Source organism: Gordionus sp. m RMFG-2023, chromosome 4, assembly GCF_954871325.1.
Source record: "Gordionus sp. m RMFG-2023 chromosome 4, tfGorSpeb1-WG-v2, whole genome shotgun sequence".
Taxonomy (NCBI): Eukaryota; Metazoa; Nematomorpha; class Gordioida; order Chordodea; family Parachordodidae; genus Gordionus; species Gordionus sp. m RMFG-2023.
The window spans coordinates 12482955-12503947 of record NC_088778.1 but is presented as its reverse complement, the minus strand read 5'-3'; the positions used below and the strand labels follow the sequence as shown (position 1 = coordinate 12503947).

At 26.3% G+C, this 20993-nt stretch overlaps 2 long non-coding RNA genes across 4 annotated transcripts; both read left to right on the top strand.

Annotated features, from left to right (window-relative positions):
- The first annotated feature begins 15301 nt into the window (after positions 1-15301).
- Positions 15302-15520, top strand: LOC135928465 (uncharacterized). Its single transcript, XR_010572339.1, has 3 exons — positions 15302-15330; positions 15376-15420; positions 15468-15520. It is a non-coding gene; the product is annotated as an uncharacterized LOC135928465 (long non-coding RNA).
- Positions 15521-15990: 470 nt separating this feature from the next.
- LOC135928462 (uncharacterized) lies at positions 15991-20387 on the top strand. 3 transcript variants are annotated; one of them, XR_010572336.1, is made up of 11 exons: positions 15991-16126; positions 16172-16320; positions 16369-16513; positions 16562-16710; positions 16758-16905; positions 16954-17103; positions 17152-17300; positions 17355-17499; positions 17548-17686; positions 18389-18539; positions 19992-20387. It is a non-coding gene; the product is annotated as an uncharacterized LOC135928462 (long non-coding RNA). The 3 variants fall into 3 exon arrangements; XR_010572335.1 differs by lacking the exon at positions 19992-20387 and adding an exon at positions 18763-19339; XR_010572334.1 differs by lacking the exon at positions 19992-20387 and adding an exon at positions 18706-19339.
- Positions 20388-20993: the final 606 nt, after the last annotated feature.

The following is a 20993-nucleotide window of genomic DNA, read 5'->3' as shown; positions in this document are numbered from 1 at the left end:
TATTGTCGAAGCCCAGCAATCGTTTCATATTTATTAAGTTTCAATCTTTGTTATTCTTATTTTCTTCTTGCCAAATCGCGTATCTAGGTTCCTAAGTCAATTTTATTTTTGAATAAAGACTATATCGGAGAGAATTTTAAAATGAAAAAAATAATTTCAATAAAATTTATTCAAGTCATTTTACTCCCGTTTTAAAAGAAAAGCTATCCATTAGATGGGGGACTTCTTAATGCTTTCTAGAGGAATTATAAATTGTTCTATTTTTCTTACCTAGTTCTGTATTTTTTTTTAATAGTATATTTTAAATGAATGTATAATTTATGAATCGAGAGATATATGTAAATATCCACCTATATGATATTTAAATATTACTGTTAATATGTTCTTAATGATTTGATATTTTTAACCAGTTAATCAATAAATAAATAGTTCATTGGCAAAGGGAACCGAAGTATTTGATAAAAAAAATATCTACATTTATTATTTCTCTCAAAGTGGATTGATTAATCATAATAACATTGGATAATTTCTTGCCTGTAGTGTGTAAATCGGCTCAATCCTAATATTGAAAAATTTTGTTGAGCCTTGGGCAAGAGTATATTATTTTTTCAAGATTGAGCTATTCTTTAAGTTAAAATGTCGAGACTAAGATAATAGTTTGCGCTTAAAAATTCGGTTTGATCTTATTAGAATCGGCTCAAAACCTACTAAAAATTGAGTCATTTATCATCATTACTTGGAATTACTCTCTAAAGTTAAAAAAAAGGGGGAATGGTGGGGATCTATGAAAATTTCTATAGGAGTTATAAATTTTTTCAAAGAAAATTTGATTTTTAAAATATTAGTGGGTCAATAATATCCAGGGATCCAAACTGAACCTTACCGAACCATTAAAACGCTAAAAACAGGTATTTTTGATCGAACCTAAACCGCTAAAAAATTTCTAGCCGAACCTGAACTAAACCACTATCGATCACATTTGATTGATATGTAGTCATAATTTTGTAAACTTTAGTATATTGCCATTTCACAACATTTTTTAAATATTTTAAGCTTATAAATTAATACCCTAGAGAAAAATTAAATCCAATATATAAATCAGAGACCTGCACCGTATTTTAAATTTTTTAAATATACCAGGGCCGGGCCGGGCCTAGAAAATTTTTTTTTTAATATATCCGGGCCGGGCCTAAAAATTTTTTTTAAAAATATATCCGGGCCGGGCCTAAGATTATTAAACCCGGGCCGGGCCTTAATATTTTTTATAAAATTTTTACATTATGAGTTAATGGTTATAAGATTATATTATATTATAGTTATGATTAATATAATATTGGGTGATGGTTAACATTACCTAACACCCACAGATCGATCTAATTATTAATTTCCTGCAAATTTAATCAAAGTATTAATATATTTTTTTATAATTCATATCTAAATTTTTACAACATATTTTACCAAAACAATCAAATATAGGAATATTTTAAATAAGCCCTAATATTCAAGTATTATTAATATATTTTTTTATAATTCATATCTAAATTTTTAGAATATATTTTACCAAAACAATCAAATAAAGGAATATCACTTCTTGAAGTTTGTAATACCTTTCAAAGCGAAAAAGGAGAAATAAAATTGATTTTACTTAATATAAAGCATTTTTTAATTGTAAAATTTGATTTACACAAGTATCATTTTATTTCTCTTTTTCTCTGTCCCAAATTCAAGCAATTACGTATGTAGTCAGGGACAGATCGCAAGATGACGGAAAACTATATAAAAGATTATATTAAATTACAAGAGGCTCAGGAAGTAAATGAAATACCATCGACCAGTCAAATTACGACTGTTGTTAAACAAACTGAATCGTTTTATGACAAATGGGGCGATGGTAATTCTGGTAATATGTCAATACCCGATGATGAATATTATAATTACATAAATAAAAAAATAGATGAAACATTTAAGGTGGATAATTTGTTAGAGTGGTGGGCGGCTCATCAAAGCGAATTTCCAATTTTAGCAAAATTGGCAATTCCTGCTTCAAGTGCAAGCTGTGAGCGGAATTTTTCCACTACTTGGAGAATTCTTGAAGAAAGAAGAAGTAATCTTCAACCTGAAAAGGTAGATATGCTTCTCTTTCTTCATGATAATTTGTGAATTTTTAATATCTTTCTTGAGTATAGGGTTTCGTCAATCATGCTGGTTTTTTACTTTGCAAACTGTCAAATATTTATTGCATTTATTATATTTACCTTGAGTCATGAAAGTTTTTAATCCAACATTTTTCATTATTTTTCTTTACAATATTATATAATACAATTATCTTCTTTTGTTAAAAATTTATATTATAAAATAAATTATATTAATATTGTGCAATTAGATTATATTTCAATACACTATTTATTATACATTCATTTTTTTAAATAGCGATTTATTTTTATTTTATAAATTAAATAGTAAATTAAATACAATATATTATATTCTCAAAATATTTTTCATTTTTATAAATTAAATATTAGTTTTATTTTTTATAAATGCAATATAAAATATAGTATATGCTCAAAATATTATTACCATTTTTATGAATATTAGTTTTATTTTTATAAATGCAATATAAAATATAGTATATGCTCAAAATATCCATTTTTATAAATAACAGTTTTATAATTTTTATAAATTCAATATAATATTCTCAAAATATTAGCTTTTTACATGTATTTTTTAAATAATAAGCGATAATACTCGCTGAAAAATATGGTAAAATACCTCATAGGTGAATTTTTGTATATACCAGGTCGAATATAATTTTAAAAAATTCCGAGCCGGCCTAAAATTTTTAAATCCGGGCCGGGCCTAAAAAATTTAAAACCGGGCCGGGCCGTGCAAATGGTACCTCTGCAGGTCTCTGATATAAATTATTTACATATAATATTATAAATAACACATCAAAATAAAATATTACTGATTGTCAAATAAATATGGAAGGCCATCATGGAACAAATCTAAAACGTTACATAAAAAAAAACCACCCTCTAGAATTCGATAAAATTAACAAAATATCACAACAAAAGTCGAATAAAATAAAATAGTTTAAGATGTCACCAAACAGACGATAAAAGAATCATTAAAAGAACAAACGATATCAGTAAAAATAAATAAATAATAATCAATGCTTGTATTGAGATGGTCACTTTTAATAGCAGACCATTCAAATTAATCGATAATAGCGGTTTAAAAAATTTAAGGCATAAGAAAATATATATATCTATATATATTTTACAAAATTGTTCATCTATTTAATCTATTACAATAAATTGTAGCTTAAAACCAAATTAACAATATAAAATTTATATTAATATATTATAACAATCAAATGTCTAAAAATGATGAAGAAGAACAAATACAAAATTTAGATAATTTGAATGTTTCTACTAGCTTTAAAAATGTACCTGATGAACTAACAAGCAATCCTAATGATTCTCAATATAATATATGTTAAATAATAGTGATTATACCTTTCGGTTAAAATTTTATATTAACATCATTGTTAAATAATAGAGATTATACCTTTCGGTCAAAATTTTATATTAACTTTTTTTTATATATATCATTTTAATGTGACATTTGTTTATTCACTTAACGTTTTTTTGATATATCAATTTGTATTGTTTAAAAAAAGATATATATAGAGATTGTTTTTGTTAAAAAAAGGGAGCATAAAAAAAATGTAATTCATCTTTTTTTTGAGAAAATAAAAATGTAATTTATTATAATGAAAATTTAAATTATTATAAGAAAATAAAATAAACCTATATAAAATGATTCTCAAATAATAATGTGGATATGAACTCAATTTTAATATGGAGGCCAATCAACGTCTGAACTCTGCGTAAGTATTATCGCAAAATGTGATCTTGATTTATTGATGTACACATATTCTATTTCACGCCTTTATCTAATATAATTCTCTTACGATGGATGCTTTGAACAATTCCACATATATGACTGAATTTGTCAAGCTGGATTTCCCCAAATTTAGTAGCGATGACAGCGCCTACATAGGGAAATTGCAGAATTTCTTCAACACCAGCAAGATCTCCAATGGAGAAAAGGTCGCTTTATTTCTCCGAAGTCTTCCTGATGATGAATTCAATTATATTGGGGCAATTTGTACTGAGGAAGACATCCAAGACTCAATCACCCTGCTTGGCAAATTCAAGTTGCAACATCCATCGAAGACCGAGAATGCTAAACTATCATTATTCTATGCTGCAACTCAAGGCAAGGATGAGACATTCTCGGCTTGGGTCACGCGTGTAGCACGACTCAATAAAGAATGTAAATTTAATGGCATTCAGAGAAATTTTAAAGTTTATTGAATTTTTTTGTCGAAAATTGGAAATAATTAATATTGCAAACATATTTAAATAAAACTTCAGTTAATATGTACCCTGGATAAGTGACAATTGTCATAATCGTTATTTTTAAAGTTTCTGACAAAAATTGGCAAAAATAAATGTAGCAAGCATGTTTAAATAAAAATTCAGGAAAGATGTACCCTAAATAAGTGACAAGTGTCATAATCTTTAATTTTAAAATTTTTTGAGAGTACCGACCAGATCATCGACCCGAGCACCAACTTATATTATTTTATTGTTTCGACCAAGCAAATTAACAACAGTAAATATATGATTATTTTTCTGTTAATATTTCGTCCTCTATACATAAAAATATGATTGGACAAAATATTCTCAATAATATAATATGGTTTGGAGTAGGTGCTCCGGTCACATGCTTGGGTCGATGAAAGGAACTTTTTAAATATTAAATAATATATATGAATATTTCTGTTAATATTGAAATATTCGTCCTCTTTCAAAATATAATTGAGCAAAATATTCACATTCATTTCACAATAAAATAATATAAGTTTGTGCTCGAGTCGATGATCTGGTGAGTACTCTCAAAAATTTTAAAATTATAGATTATGACATTTGTCACTTATCTAGGGTACATTTTCCCTGAAATTTTATTTAAACATGCTTGCTACATTTATTTTTTCCAATTAGCGTCAAAAAAATTCTATTAAACCTTATAAATAACGATTATGACAATTGTCACTTATCCATGGTACATATTAACTGTAGTTTTATTAAAATATGTTAGCAATATTAATTATTTCCAATTTGTGACAAAAAAACAATAAACTTTAAAATTAATGATTATGACAATTGTCACTTATCTAGGGTACATCTTCCCTGAAATTTTATTTCAATATGCTTGCTACATCTATTTTTGCCCATTTGTGTCAAAAAAATTCTATTAACCATAAAAATAACGATTATGACAATTGTCACTTAACCAAAGTACATATTAACTGAAGTTTTATTTAAATGTTTGCAATATTAATTATTTCCAATTTTCGACAAAATGAGTCAAATATCTTAAAAATACAGATATATTTAGCATTTATTCAAAGAACATCTTCATTTAATTTATTATCTTTATAATAAAACCTTTTATGCCAAAAAATTTCAAAAATGGTAAAAAATAACGAATATTATGACAATTAACACATTAAAATATTATCCTTAAAAAAATCTTATAAATAACATAACAAAGTTTGATATAAATTTTTAAAAATAAATTATTTAGAAATTACCACTTCTTTTAATATACGTAAAAAATAATTTCAGTAAAACGATAAAAAAAAACTATAAAAGATTTCATTCACCTAAAAGATTGTATATTATATTAAAATTAGTTCCATGTCAATTCAGCGAAACTTTTATCGAGAAACACTTTTTCGCGAAACTTCTATCGCGAATGTCGTTTATCGCGAATGAATTTTATATCAAAACTTTTATCGCGAATCCACATTAGCGAATACTTTTCCGCGAAGACAATATCTCGAAACAAATATCGCGAATTTTTTATAGCTAAACCCTTATCGCGAAACTTTTAAAGCGAATACATTAGAGCGAAATTTTTATCGCGAATCAACAATCATAAAAATTTTATATTTTTAAAATTAATATATCAATTTTTTATTTAAGATATTTGAAAAAAGTTTTTTCTACAAAATTTGTGGTAGATGAAATTTTGCATTTTAAATTTTTTTGGTGAAAATACTATAATTAGAGGAAGATCCCATAAATAAAAAAATATTTAGCGATTTTAGGAAAATTACTTATTGCCTACAAAGTTTTTAAAGGGGACATAAGGGTAAGGTAAATTTTTGGTAGAAGAAACTTTTCATTTTAATTTTTTTTTGGTTATAATACTTAATTAAAGGAAGATCTCATAAATAAATAAAATTTAAGCAACTTTAGGAAAATTAGCATAACTTTTTTCTGGAAATAAATAATAATCTAAAATTTTGTATTAGGGGTAAAATATACCCTGCCTTTGAAGCTTAAGTGATTTTTTTAACCTTTGTAGTGAAGGGTTAAATTGAAATATAATATTAAATGACGCAATTAAAAATAGTATTAAAATTTATACATGAAATATAGTATTAAATGACGCTATTTTATTCATTAAATTGAAATATATTATTGAAATTTATACAATCATTAATAAAATGAATAATATAAAAACGATTTAATAATCATTTTCGAAAATATCTATATTCAAGAAGATATTTATGAATATTATCCCGATCCCCTTGTCTTTTATAGTTGCTTTTAGATCCCGCCACAGTCTTTCGACTTTTTGGGTGTGGATCGATCTGTCATTTGGATCAACAAAATTTTGCGAATGATTGACCCGAAATTAAATTTGTAGGCAAAATTCTCCTACCCCTCTCCTCCCTCCATATATATAAACGCTGCGGAATTAAGAATTCCTTTATTTTACCCCTAATACAAAATTTTGTAGAAAAAAACCTTTTTAAGATATCTTAAATAAAAATTTGTAGGAAAAACTTTTGTAAAATATCATAAAAAATTGATATATTAATTTAAAAAAATAAACAAAAAAAATAACATAAAAAAGTAAAATTAAAAAAAATAAAATCCCCCCCCCCGAAAGTGGCAATAACTAAATAATAATTAATGCTAGGCATATCTTATGTAACCAGTGGCGTAGCTAGGAATTTTTCTTAGAGGGGGTCCATACATATAAAAGCCTGGGGGCTCCCCAGACCCCCTTATCTTACAAATCATAACCATATCTTCGATAATATATTATAAATATATTTTTTAAATGCATCAATAATTTGTTTTATAATTTAGTAGATTATTCTCAATGACTTTATAATAATACTATCCAGAATAATTTCAATAGTAATATAATATCCTTCCACAAACATCAAAATCAGAAAAATATAAATATTATTGGTATTTATTTGATATAAAGTCACCACTTATAAGTCTTTTGAATGTATAATCTAAAAATAAATTTTTGCTCTGGGAGGGGTCCAAACCCGAAAACCACCCCTGTAGCTACGCCACTGTATGTAACGCTGGCGGACGATTTAGCCGATGCAGAATTTTCGACCAATTTAGTTTTAGCCGATTTTTAGGCTAAGCCTAATTAGGTTTGCCGATTTTTAGGCTAAGCCTAAAAAGTTTATCCGATTTTTTCACCTAAAATCTCGGCTAAGCCGTTTTGTAGTCGGCTAAAATTAGCCGGTTACGCAACACTAATAATTATCACTCAAAGTGGGCGTTTCTAGGCCCTAGGAGGGGTCAGGAATATTTTTATCAACATAAAATATTGATATGGGTATCAAATAAAAGCGAATTTAAATATCTTTTGACTGAAAGCATTCATTCTTGCTCTTGATGGGTAGGAGTAGGACTTGGTCAAGGTGGGTGTGGGGGTAAAAAATAAAAAATATTGATATGAGTATGAAATAAAAGAAATATCTTTTGAATGCAATAACAATTATCACTCTAAATGGGCGGGTCCGGGGGGGGGGGGGTCTGGAATATTTTTTCAACGCAAAATAACGCGGTATAGGTATCAAATAAAAGGTAATTAAAGCTTGATTATAATAATTATACTCTAAGTAAACATTCTATATCAAGCTCATCATACAATGTCAATGAATTGATCATTTATTCTTTTTCTGATGGAAGTAATGAATATTTTACTAACTCTAGCCTACTAATTTAACTCTTCATCTTTATATATTTTTATTTTACACCAGATTTCACCTCAGTTTCTAATCCGATTTTCACAAATATTTTATATCTTCTTTATAACCATAATATTACTAATGAACCTGAGGGTATAGTGATTGCTCACAAAATAAAAATGGAAAATTCCTACGAATAATTTTACAATATTAAATATATTCTTTCGGAGAGAAGGAAATATAAAATAGGAAACACAATACTATGGCAAGATAAAAATACCACTTACTCAATAGGATTTAGCATAGAAAATATTTTAGCTAGATAGCCTTCGTTTATTGCCTGTTTAATAGATAGGAATAAGAGAGACAATACAAAAAAATAAAATTATTCATTGGGGATCACGTACTGATCTCAATAAATAAAAATGATAGATCAAATCGATGCCCCAAAATATTGAAGCTAAAATTCTCCAAATGGGGGGGGGGGGGGCGAGAAACTATGGGTCGGAATTAATTTGGGAAAAATTGATTCCCCATTTTTAAAAATGAACGTTCACAAATCAATAAAATTTAGCCATTCTTAATAAGACCATCTCCATAATAACAGCATCAAGAAGTGCACCTTCTTATGGTAAGGGAGACCAGTGCTAGTCGGCGCAAGGGGCTTTTCGGTTCAAAGGATTTTATTTTAAAACTAGTAAAGATTAAAATTTGAAATTTAGTTCTAAAATAGAATTCTATAATATCCATAATTGGGGATGAAAATAATTTTTAATATTTAGCTATTTAAATTTTTATCTGTTATGACATGTTTTTGACGTAAAAATTACAATATTTTCACTTAATATTATTAGGTTGTATTAAAAAAATTAAAAGTTTAAACATGACAAATGAACATGAAAGTTAAATATCTATTTTAATTTGGGAAAGTTTCAGATTGATATATAATGCTTATATGTTAAGATCAAATTAGTAATATTACCACCATTGAGGTTGGTAGAATCTTGGCTAGTCGGCGCAATCAGTCAATTTTTAATATATTATTATGGTATCCAAATATATATGCAAAATTCATAATAGTAAAATTTTTACTAAAAAAGATTATGAAGAAACTATAAAACTGTATGAAAATGATATCTCATTAAGAAAAATACCATTTATTACAGGTTAAAATATAATATTTTATAAATGTAATACATTAAATAATCATTTTATATAAATTTATTAATATGATTGATTTTTCATAATACATTTCAATAATAATATAATATCAGACCTAAATTAATATCTTGCAAACTAAAATCTTCATATAAACATTGTGATAATATATTATATATTGTCATAGATATTATATATATTGCATATATAAATTTTAGCCTGATAATAAGATCAATTATTTAAATTAATTATATCTAGCAAACAAATATAATATATATATTTTTTTTATTTGACAATACAATATGATTCAAATCAAATTAATACAATTTATTAGATGTGAACATTTTAGCATATAAATTTAAGCCTGATAATAATATCAATATATTTAAAATGAATTATATCTAACAAACAAATATTTATGTATATATCTATTTTAATTGACAATATAATATGATTCAAATTAATTCATTTTATTGGACATGAACATTTTAGTTATCAGATTATATTTAGCCAGATAATAAAATCAAATGATGTTATATTTAAATATAGAATTAGATAAATTTTGAGTAAATTTATTATTAATAAAAAATAAACATTAATAAAAAATATATGTAAACAGGATTATAAAAGTTTTCACAATTTTGAAGATTGGTTTCAATGTAGAGTGGTCCTCTGTCAAAAAAGATTGTTATTTTATTTGTTATAATTGTAAATAGAATATTATATAAATAAAGTATCATAGTTATATATTAAAATCTAAAAAAAAAAATTCTGTCCCATAAGAAGCTTAATAAACCACTTGATTCGACTAGCCCCATCGATGATCCGACTAACCACGGGTTTCGGGGCTACTAGGTTCAAAAAATAACTTTTATTAAACCTTTCTAGAGAAATAATTATTAAATATTTAAAAAATATAACAGTATATATTTATAGGTAGATGTTTAAGGTATCTATTGATATTTTGTAAGATCTTATATTATCGTTATTTTCGGAGCTATAATGATTTTGACAAAAATTGCACCGACTAGCCCTGGTCTCCCCTAATTGTAAATCAATTTGCAATTTCCAAAAAAGTTGCAACAATAAGAGATACCAATATTTTAAAAATGGCATTATTTATAGTGACATAATGTCACGTAAATATTATTTGCGTAAATAATAAATAATTGTTCAAAATTATATTTTAAATTTCAATTATTAAAATCAAATAAAATATGTGTTGTTTATATATGTCTTGAAAAAAAATTTAATAATAGGAATGATTTACTTGTAAAGAAGTGTAATAATTTATACTGGAATAATTTCAAAATTTATAATGTCATTGTGAAATATGGGAATTGATGGTTTCAAATATAGCCTCCAGAAATTTTGAGATTTAAAAATATCACATATTAGATTAGTTGCGAGAAAATAATTTTATCATAAGGTTATAATGAATTTTTAAAAAGCATTGACTATGACTATATATGTTCCCTACTTATAATGATATTTAATATTGAAGTCCAAATATGTTTTATTTAACTTTTATTTGATACCTATGTTGATGTTTTGTGTTAATAATAATATTCATGGCATCTTAACCCGCCCGCTTACTAAGATAAAATTAAAATAATCAAAAGATTTTTTAATACTTTTTATTTGATACACATATCAATTTTTATTTTTATCCCCCCCCCCCCCTTATTCCCAAATCAAATCCAGCCCTTTAAGATACGATTAAATACTTCATTCAAAATATTTAAATTAACTTTTATTTAATTCCTATTTTTGTGTATATAAAAATATTCCTGATCACCTAAGACCTCACGCCTACTTAGAGTATAATTAATACATTTAAATATATTAATAAACTTTTATTTTATACCCATATCGTTATTTTGTGTTGATAAAAATATTCCTGACCTCAAACCTAGACCCGTCAATTATAGTGATGATTATTATTACAATCAAAAGATTTTCTATTTCCATTTATTTGATACACATATCGTTATTTTGTGTTTATAAAAATATTCCTGAACACCAAAACCTAAACCCACTCACTTAGAGTGATGATTATTATTAAAATCTAAAGATATTTTATTACCTTTTATTTAATACCCATATCGATATTCTATGTTGAAAAATATTCCTGACCCCTCCAGGTCCTAAACCCGCCCACTTTGAGTGATTATTATTATTACAATAAAAAAGTATTTTAATTACTTTTACAATAAAAAAAATATTTTAATTACCTTTTATTTGATACCCATATCAATATCTTTTTATTACCACCCTCACCCCCCCCCCCAGACCAAGTCCTGCCCATCAAGACCAAGAATGAATACTTTTAATCAAAAGATATTTAAATTAGGTTTTATTTGATACCCATATCGATATTTTGTAATGATAAAAATTATTCTGACCCCCCCCCCCTCCTCCCTCAAGACCTAGACCCGCCCGCTATGAGAGATTGTTATTATTACAATAAAAAATATTTTAATTATCTTTTATTTGATGCCCATATCAAAAAAAAATATTTTTTGCCCCCCCCCCCTTTATTCACCTCCCCAGACCAAGTCATACCCATCAAGACCCAGAATGAAGACTTTCATTCAAAAGATATTTAAATTAACTATTACTTGATACCCATATCGATATTTTGCTATGATAAAAATATTCCTGACCCCCCAAGACCTAGATCCGCTCATTAAGGGGGAGAGTTTGACCTCTAGTTGAATAGATCAGCTATCGATTGATACCCTATATTAGACATATTTTATTTCATAAGGCCAAAAATACAACATTGAAAATTTATAGATAATAATAAAATTAAAAAGAAATAAAACAAAGCGCGCGTAAATGCTTTTAAAAATAAGATTCCTCTTTATCACGATTAAAACGTGATAATACCATATCATTCCTTAACTTAAAACCCTAATTTTTTTAGTTATCCCTTTAAAACCCGTTATGATCCCGGATAGGTCTGATCTCTTTAAAAATTACGACACTTAATTTCTATTTTTAGCTAACTAAAATTTTTTGTTTCCCTTCCTAATGGAGTATATAATATAACAATAATCTTTTATTTTACAAAAGGTATGGACACAAATAGGTTTGATTTAAGTGTTTTGCCTGAAAGTGAGGATGGCTATAAATACATTGCTATAGCAGTTGATAAATATATTGTAGCCATGTCTAAAAGATAAAACAGCGAAATCGGTATCGCGTTTCCTCTACTCGGTACTATGTACACCAGGGGCTCGCTAGCCTTTACTATCTCAGGGGGCTCAACTAAAAAAAATTTTTATAGAAGGGAGAAGCCCCCCATACCCCCATTTCCGGGCCTTCGGCCGGGTTTTATATTAATATATGATACTTTTTAAATATTTGCTAACTGATTAATTTTTCTGAATTTCATATTTTGTCATTTATTATATTATGCATACAAAATAAACTAACATTAAGACATTTTTAAAAATATTATTTTTTAATACAAAATCTATTTATTACAGTATAAAATATATTCGATTGCTGATATAAAAAAAATTGCGTCTAAAGAATAACAAGTGAAAAAAGGTTAATTAATTCATACATATGCCTCAATTAACAATGGTTTTTAAAAACTACATATTATAAAATTAACAACTTACATTAACAAAAGGTCAAGAATTAGACAATGTTTTATAGAATGGAATAATAAGGAAAAATTTATAGGCCTAACCAAATCAACAATTCTCAGAGAAGAGAATATAAACGACCAATCTAAATCATAAAACTATATAGTGATTAGAGCTTCCTCTTAAATGACATGATGGTAGCTAGATAAGTAATTGAGAAAAAAATTGTGAGATATTAAATTTCTAAAAGATTATCTTCCATTTTGAATGATATATAAACTACTACAAGTTGACCATTATTGCTTATAAAATATGCAATCATATGCTCTCAGCAGCTGTAATAATAATCTTAAATTACATAACCACACAAATAATAGATGCTGGTTAATTTGCAGTCATAGCCAAGACACTCACTATATTAACTTATATCAGAATTTATTATTCTAGATAAATTGATAAAACAAAAACACTAAAAAACTTTAGAAGAAACTATGTAAATGTATTGAAGCCTTAAGTTATTTACAAGGCAGAGATGGCATATTAGAAATGTGACATTTTGTAACTATAAAATAAGAACAAGAGTGATATGATATGATAAAAGAAATTAATTAAGATTTTATATATTATTGTCGCTCCACCTCTAGTTGGTATATTATATCTTAAATTAATAGTAGTTTGTAATAATATCTAAAATATATTCGTATTAAAAATTTTAATCAAAACTGTTTTTCAAAGAAGAAAAAAATAGCTTTTCTAAATAAACGTAAAAAATGAGAAGAAAAGATATCTAATTTATTACATCCATTGTGGGATGAATAATAAGATGTTAAATTTATAAACATATTTCTAAATAAATAGATAGCGTTAAATATTTAAAAGCAATTTATTGCTTATATTTATTATCAAAAGCATTTATTAGAAAAATTAATTAAAATATTAACTGTAATATATTATATAAATGTCAAATACGTCTGTAAAAGTGGTATTTAACCTAATATCTTACAAGCAATTATATCTAATAGAGATTATAATCTATATGTTTACTTACTTTTTATAAATAAATCTCTTATACTTATTTGGATTTGGACCTTGAAAATAATTTTAAGAAGAAGCATGTTAATTAAATTTAAATATCAATAATATAGTTAATTAGGGATTTTGAACTCGGCTAATTAAAATATTAAATTTATTAATTTTCAATTAATATTTATTTAGGGTTATATTATAAATTAAATAATAAAAGTAAATATAGCTTTAACTATTAATGCTAATTTAATATTTAGTGGATATTAATATTCTTTTTTAACACATAATTTGATTGCAAGCTGACATAGTGAAAGTATTATTATTAATTTAATCTAATAATTAAAATAGTATTCATTTAAGAATAATTTAGAGAGACTTATTAATTTTTAAATTATAAAATTAAATCTATATATTACTCAATAGAATTATAAAAGAAATCATTCAGTGGGCAATCAAAAAAATTTATTTTTAGTTCAAGGGGATATTAAGGAGCCATTAAAAAAATTTTTTTGCTTCAGGGCGCTATTCAAATTTTTCATGGGGCTCGAGCCCCTGCGCCCCCCCCTCCTAGCGACGCCACTGATGTACACTGGTAAGGCAAAAGTTTAATAAATTTGGTAATAAAATATTAATATTATATTTTAGATTCAAATTAATGATCAAGGACGTGAGTTATCACAAACTCGTAAAGACATGCAGATTGACAAGTGCTTATCAATTATCACCCTCAAACAAATGACATGTTTGAAAGAGTGAATAGGATCATCCAAAATGCATTACTAAAGTTTATTAAGAATTATTAATTAGTTGGACAGATGCCTTGCCTGGCATAATATTTGCCTATAACACGTCTCTCAGTGAATCATCGAAATTTACACCCTATGAGCTGATGTATGATATATCATTTTTAAATCATATACTATATATTATGTCTCTATTTATGGTTGACGAGAAAGAGGATTTAGATCCTGATAATGTACCTGAAGCAGATTTGGAATCTTGTTTTCAAGATCAGGATAAATGATATTCATGAGATAGGCGGGTAATATAGATCTTGCTCAGCTTAAACAGCAGAGCGATTATAGAAGTCGTAATGCTGGTACGGATAATCATTATTTAGTTAATGATCAAGTGCTTATCTGGAACAGCCGTTGGACTGATAGGAAAGGCGTTAAAATGACCAGGCCTTGGATGGGTCCTTATAAAATAGTTAGGACTCTTAAAAGTAAAATTTATCATTATTATAAAATTATCTTTAATATTTAGGCAATGTTGAGCTCATGAATGCTAGTGGTAGAATTTTAAAGAGCAAAGCAAATATATGTAATATAAAACATTACTTTGCAAAAAAGTATATAATTGTCTTAATTACTTAGTAATATACATATTTTTTAGATGATGAAAACTCTGAGGTAGTGAGTTATGATGAGGAGTTAAATGCCCATGAAAATCACTTGAAAGGTCTTATTTTTGAAAACTCACATTAATTTTTTTTTAAATATTTAGTCTCAAAATTACTCAACACGATTATTGAAGAAGAGGATGAGAATTGTGAAGACCAAAAATATAAAATATTCAATATTATACGTATTTTTTAGATGGTGCAGAGGGTTAAGATATTAAATGATGAAACGAAGATGGTAGAGCCTGGTAGCCATCGAGGTAACAGTAATATTTTTATAAATTGATATTAATTGTATTTTAAATTATTAGTTATGCCCCATATTCCTAATGTACCAGCTGTAATTGACAAAATAGGCCTGTTTATTGAGAAAGGTGTAAATTTGTATTATTATTTAATTATGCATATTATCTATATTATAATTTTCCGATGTCCTCACTACGTTATCGTGACTTCATGTCATCGCTACGTCATGTTATCGCTACGTCATGTGATCGCTACGTCATGTCATCGGTACGTATTTTTTTTTTTAAAGTAAATAAATTTTTTAAAACACGATAAATTTACATTTTAGATTACATCTGTTTTAGCTTTACCAATATCTGAAGATAATCCCACAATTCCTAGAAGAGTTAATCTTAAAATTGTCTCCTATGTAAGTACAGTGAATTATTATTTTTATATTTATATTTTCCTTTTATTTTAGAAAACAGGCCATATCCTAACCTCTTAATAGCTGAACAAATTTTGGTTAATCTATCATTGCCAAACAAAAAAACTGTTTTAGCTTTACCAATATCTGTAAATATACCCACAATTCCTAGAGAGTTAATCCTAATATTGTCTCCTATGCAGGTTCAGTGCATTATTATTTTTTATATTTATATTCTTTTATTTTAGAAAACAGGTCATATCTTAACCTCTTAATAGCTGAACAAATCTTGGTTAATCTATCATTGCCAAACAAAGAAACTGTTTTAGCTTTACCAATATCTGAAGATAATTCCACAATTCCTAGAGAGTTATTCCTAATATTGTCTCCTATGCAGGTTCAATGCATTATTATTTTTAATATTTATATTTTGCTTTTATTTTAGAAAACAGGCCCTATCTTAACCTCTTAATAGCTTAACAAATTTTGGTTAATCTATCATTGCCAAACAAAGAAACTGTTTTAGCTTTACATCTGAAGATAATTCCACAATTCCTAGAGAGTTATTCCTAATATTGTCTCCTATGCAGGTTCAATGCATTATTATTTTTTATATTTATATTTTGCTTTTATTTTAGAAAACAGGCCCTATCTTAACCTCTTAATATCTGAACAAATTTTGGTTAATCTATCATTGCCAAACAAATAAACTGTTTTAGCTTTACCAATATCTGAAGATAATCACACAATTCCTAGAAAGTTAATCCTAATATTGTCTCCTATGCAAGTACAGTGCATTATTATTTTTATATTTATATTTTGTTTTTATTTTAGAAAACAGGCCTATCTTAACTTCTTAATAGCTGAACAAATTTTGGTTAATCTATCATTGCCAAACAAAGAAACTGTTTTAGCTTTACCAATATCTGAAGATAATTCCACAATTCCTGGAGAGTTATTCCTAATATTGTCTCCTATGCAGGTTCAATGCATTATTATTTTTTATATTTATATTTTGCTTTTATTTTAGAAAACAGGCCCTATCTTAACCTCTTAATAGCTGAACAAATCTTGGTTAATCTATCATTGCCAAACAAAGAAACTGTTTTAGCTTTACCAATATCTGAAGATAATTCACACAATTCCTGGAGAGTTATTCCTAATATTGTTTCCTATGCAGGTTCAATGCATTATTATTTTTTATATTTATATTTTGCTTTTATTTTAGAAAACAGGCCCTATCTTAACCTCTTAATAGCTGAACAAATCTTGGTTAATCTATCATTGCCAAACAAAGAAACTGTTTTAGCTTTACCAATATCTGAAGATAATTCCACAATTCCTAGAGAGTTATTCCTAATATTGTCTCCTATGCAGGTTCAATGCATTATTATTTTTTATATTTATATTTATATTTTGCTTTTATTTTAGAAAACAGGCCCTATCTTAACCTTTTAATAGCTTAACAAATTTTGGTTAATCTATCATTGCCAAACAAAGAAACTATTTTAGCTTTACATCTGAAGATAATTCCACAATTCCTAGAGAGTTATTCCTAATATTGTCTCCTATGCAGGTTCAATGCATTATTATTTTTTATATTTATATTTTGATTTTATTTTAGAAAACAGGCCCTATCTTAACCTCTTAATAGCTGAACAAATTTTGGTTAATCTATCATTGCCAAACAAATAAAGAGATGATTGTTTAATGAGCAAAATAAATATCCCCAAATAATCGAAGTCCTAATTTCTAAACAATAAGTTAGTAAAATATAATATAATATTCATTCAATTATTGGATATCAAAGTAATACATTAAATATATTTATTTACAAAATATTACAATTATTCATATTATCATTAATATTTTATATATTTACTCAATAAAATACCAACAGTCTTAATTTATTTTTAAATAGTATTTTTTTATAAAAGCATTTTATAAATCCAATATTACGAGGTAAGATTTGTTATTTCTTATAATAATATTAGGGCAGACCTGATTTTGTCATGATTCTTTAATAAGGGGTTGCCCAGGCTTTCCCAGTTTCCCTTATTACGAATTCACATTTTTTTTTGCATATATAGCCGAATACTCCTAATTTTAATAGGGACCCCGGAGTTAACCATAGACTAATTGGTAAATCAGATATTTCCCCTTTATTTATAAATTTAATATCTCTAGACTTGGGAAAATTTTTTCAAAATTATTATGGGTTGGACTTGGTTTAAAAAATATTTCTCAAAATGAATATTGGCTTGATTTTCAAAATTACTATGGATTGAGGTGGGCTTGATAAAATATTTTTAAATTATTAAGATCTTGGATGCTTGGAAATTTTTTCCAAATATTGTGGACTTGAACCTAAATTGGGATTTTCAAAGTTAAATGTTAGTCTTATGTTAATATACATTAAATATGTCTATTTACCAAATATTACAAATTATTAATATTTTATAAAGAAAAATCCCTCACATTGCTACAAAACATGATGAATCTATTATTAAAGATACGCAAAGAAAATAATGACGATTAAACAAACCCCTTACCAGTTCTAGAGTTACTGGTATACAAAATAATAAAGAACTACGCTTGAAATGAACTCATCTGGAGGTTTATTTTGTTTTTTTTATCTTATGTTTTATATCTATGTTTATTTTATTTTCACCCATTTCTCCAAATGATATTTCTATCACCACTACCACAATTCCTATGCCACCTCCGCCTATTTTTTAACAAATATAAACATTTAATTCTGTACTATCATTCACTTCACTAGGAGTTAATATAAATATTACTTTATCCGATTCTCTGAGAAACTTTCATGAATATTTAGAGGAATGTTCAAACTTGAATGTACAGTACGACCAATTTCATCAACTTTATTAATGGAAAAATATGCAGTATTTCTGTCGTGGCCTTTATAACAATACTTACGATCCGGTTGAGTTAACATTGTCGTTCATGATTCTATTTTAGAAGGGGATACCAATGCTGACATTGACAGAAATATCGTTTTGCGTGTTCAAACTTGAATGTACAGTACAGCCAATTTCATCAACTTTACTAATGGAAAATTATGCAGTAGTTCTGTCGTGGCCTTTATAACAATACTTACGACCGTTTTATGGTTTAGTTAACATTGTCGTTCATGATTCTATTTTAAAGGGGGATATCAATGCTGACATTGACAGAAATATCGTTTTGCGTTCTTCTTTTACCAGTATCCCAAGGCATAGGCATATCATCTTTATCAGGACGTATTGTGTTTTGTACACTGCTTTGGTAATCCGTCATTACTTTCATCTACAACCCTAAATGATATAAAATTTTACATTAATTATTTCCTCTCCAGATGACCGCCCAGATTTATTTTGTCACTTTCTCCATCAAAAATTAAAATTTCAACAAGGATTTGCTCTTAATTTTATCAAATACTTAATAAATATTCCTCATTATTTTTTAAAAAAATTATCCTAAATTTATATGTCAATAAAAAAAAATATCTTAAAAAATATATAAATAATTTGCATATAAGTTTCATTAGTGTTTAATGGCATTTTGTAATTTAAATAGACAGCATTTTTTTACTTAACATAAACAAATATATATCCCTTATCAAATTCTTTGACAAATAATTTCAGAAATGCAAGACATACATTAAATTTATCTGAAAAACAACAATAACCTTATATAATAAACAACATATTTTTTAGATATAATTTTAATTGATCATATTACAAAAAAGTAAGAGTCGGTTATTTTTATTTTATTTGTCATGATTCTCTAATAAGTGGTTGCCCAGGCCTTCCTAGTTTCCCTTAATACGGAATTTACATGTTTTTTTTCCATATTAGACTAATTGATAAATCAGATATTTCCCGTTCATATGATGATATTAAAAATTTAACTATCTCCGAGGCGGGAAAAAATTTTCAAAATTATAATGGGTAGGACAGGGCTTGGAACTTCAAAATTAATATTAGCTTGCACCTGACTTGGGAATATCTTTTACAAATTATTAAGGGTTGAGCTGGGCTTGATAAACTTTTTTATAATTATAAGATCTTGGATGCTTCCTAATATTGTGAGCTTGAACCTGGCATGACATCTATCGCAAAAAATAAATAAAAATCTCATTCCCTGTCATTTTTGACGGGTGTTCTACTAGTTTAGATAATAAATTGACAGTGATGACTGTAATTTCCAAGAAAGATGATGTAAATCCTTTTCTTCCCATCAACAGAAATTGGGATGGAACAGAGGTGGAGATAGTTGCCAGGGAAGTTATGCTTCAGACAAATATAATTATCCACACTATTTATAAAGGGCATATTATACGCCAATTTAAAAATTAACATCAAAAAATTTTAATTTGAATATATATTTAAGAAATTATCGCGAGCATTTTGATCGCAAATGAATTTTAATTAATCTTATTTTAATCACAAATTAATCTTATTTATATCACAAATTGATCTTATTTATATTATCTTATTTAAATCGTATATCTTTTGACTTGTTTTTTTAATCTTTATATATACAAAAAAATTTTATATACAAATTAAATAAAGTATTATATATAAGATACACATTATTGTTTATATATATAAAATGATATAAGCATATTGTCCATTTTTTTTTGTAAAATATAATTTATGTGGTAGAAATAAATTATTGAAAAATTGTTAATAACTTATATATTATTTCTAACCTTAAGTGGTAACATGAAAATAAATAGTTGATTATCTTACCTACATTTTAAAACTGTTTTATCTCTAAGCTTTGACATTTTCGAACTTAACCTTTAATTAATATATAAAACATTAAGAGTTAATATTAAATACAAAATTTTATAAAAAGAATAAAGCAAAATTGCTTATAACAATAAAAAATATTACATTTAATCTTTACATGTCATAAATGTCAGTTTCACTAAAAATATATATGCATCAGTCATAAATATCAATATAACTAAATTTGAATTTATTTAAAACAGGGTTCATTTAAAACGTTTGGCCGGGCTGGGTTTGAAAATATAAAACCCGGGGCGGGCTGGACCTTGCA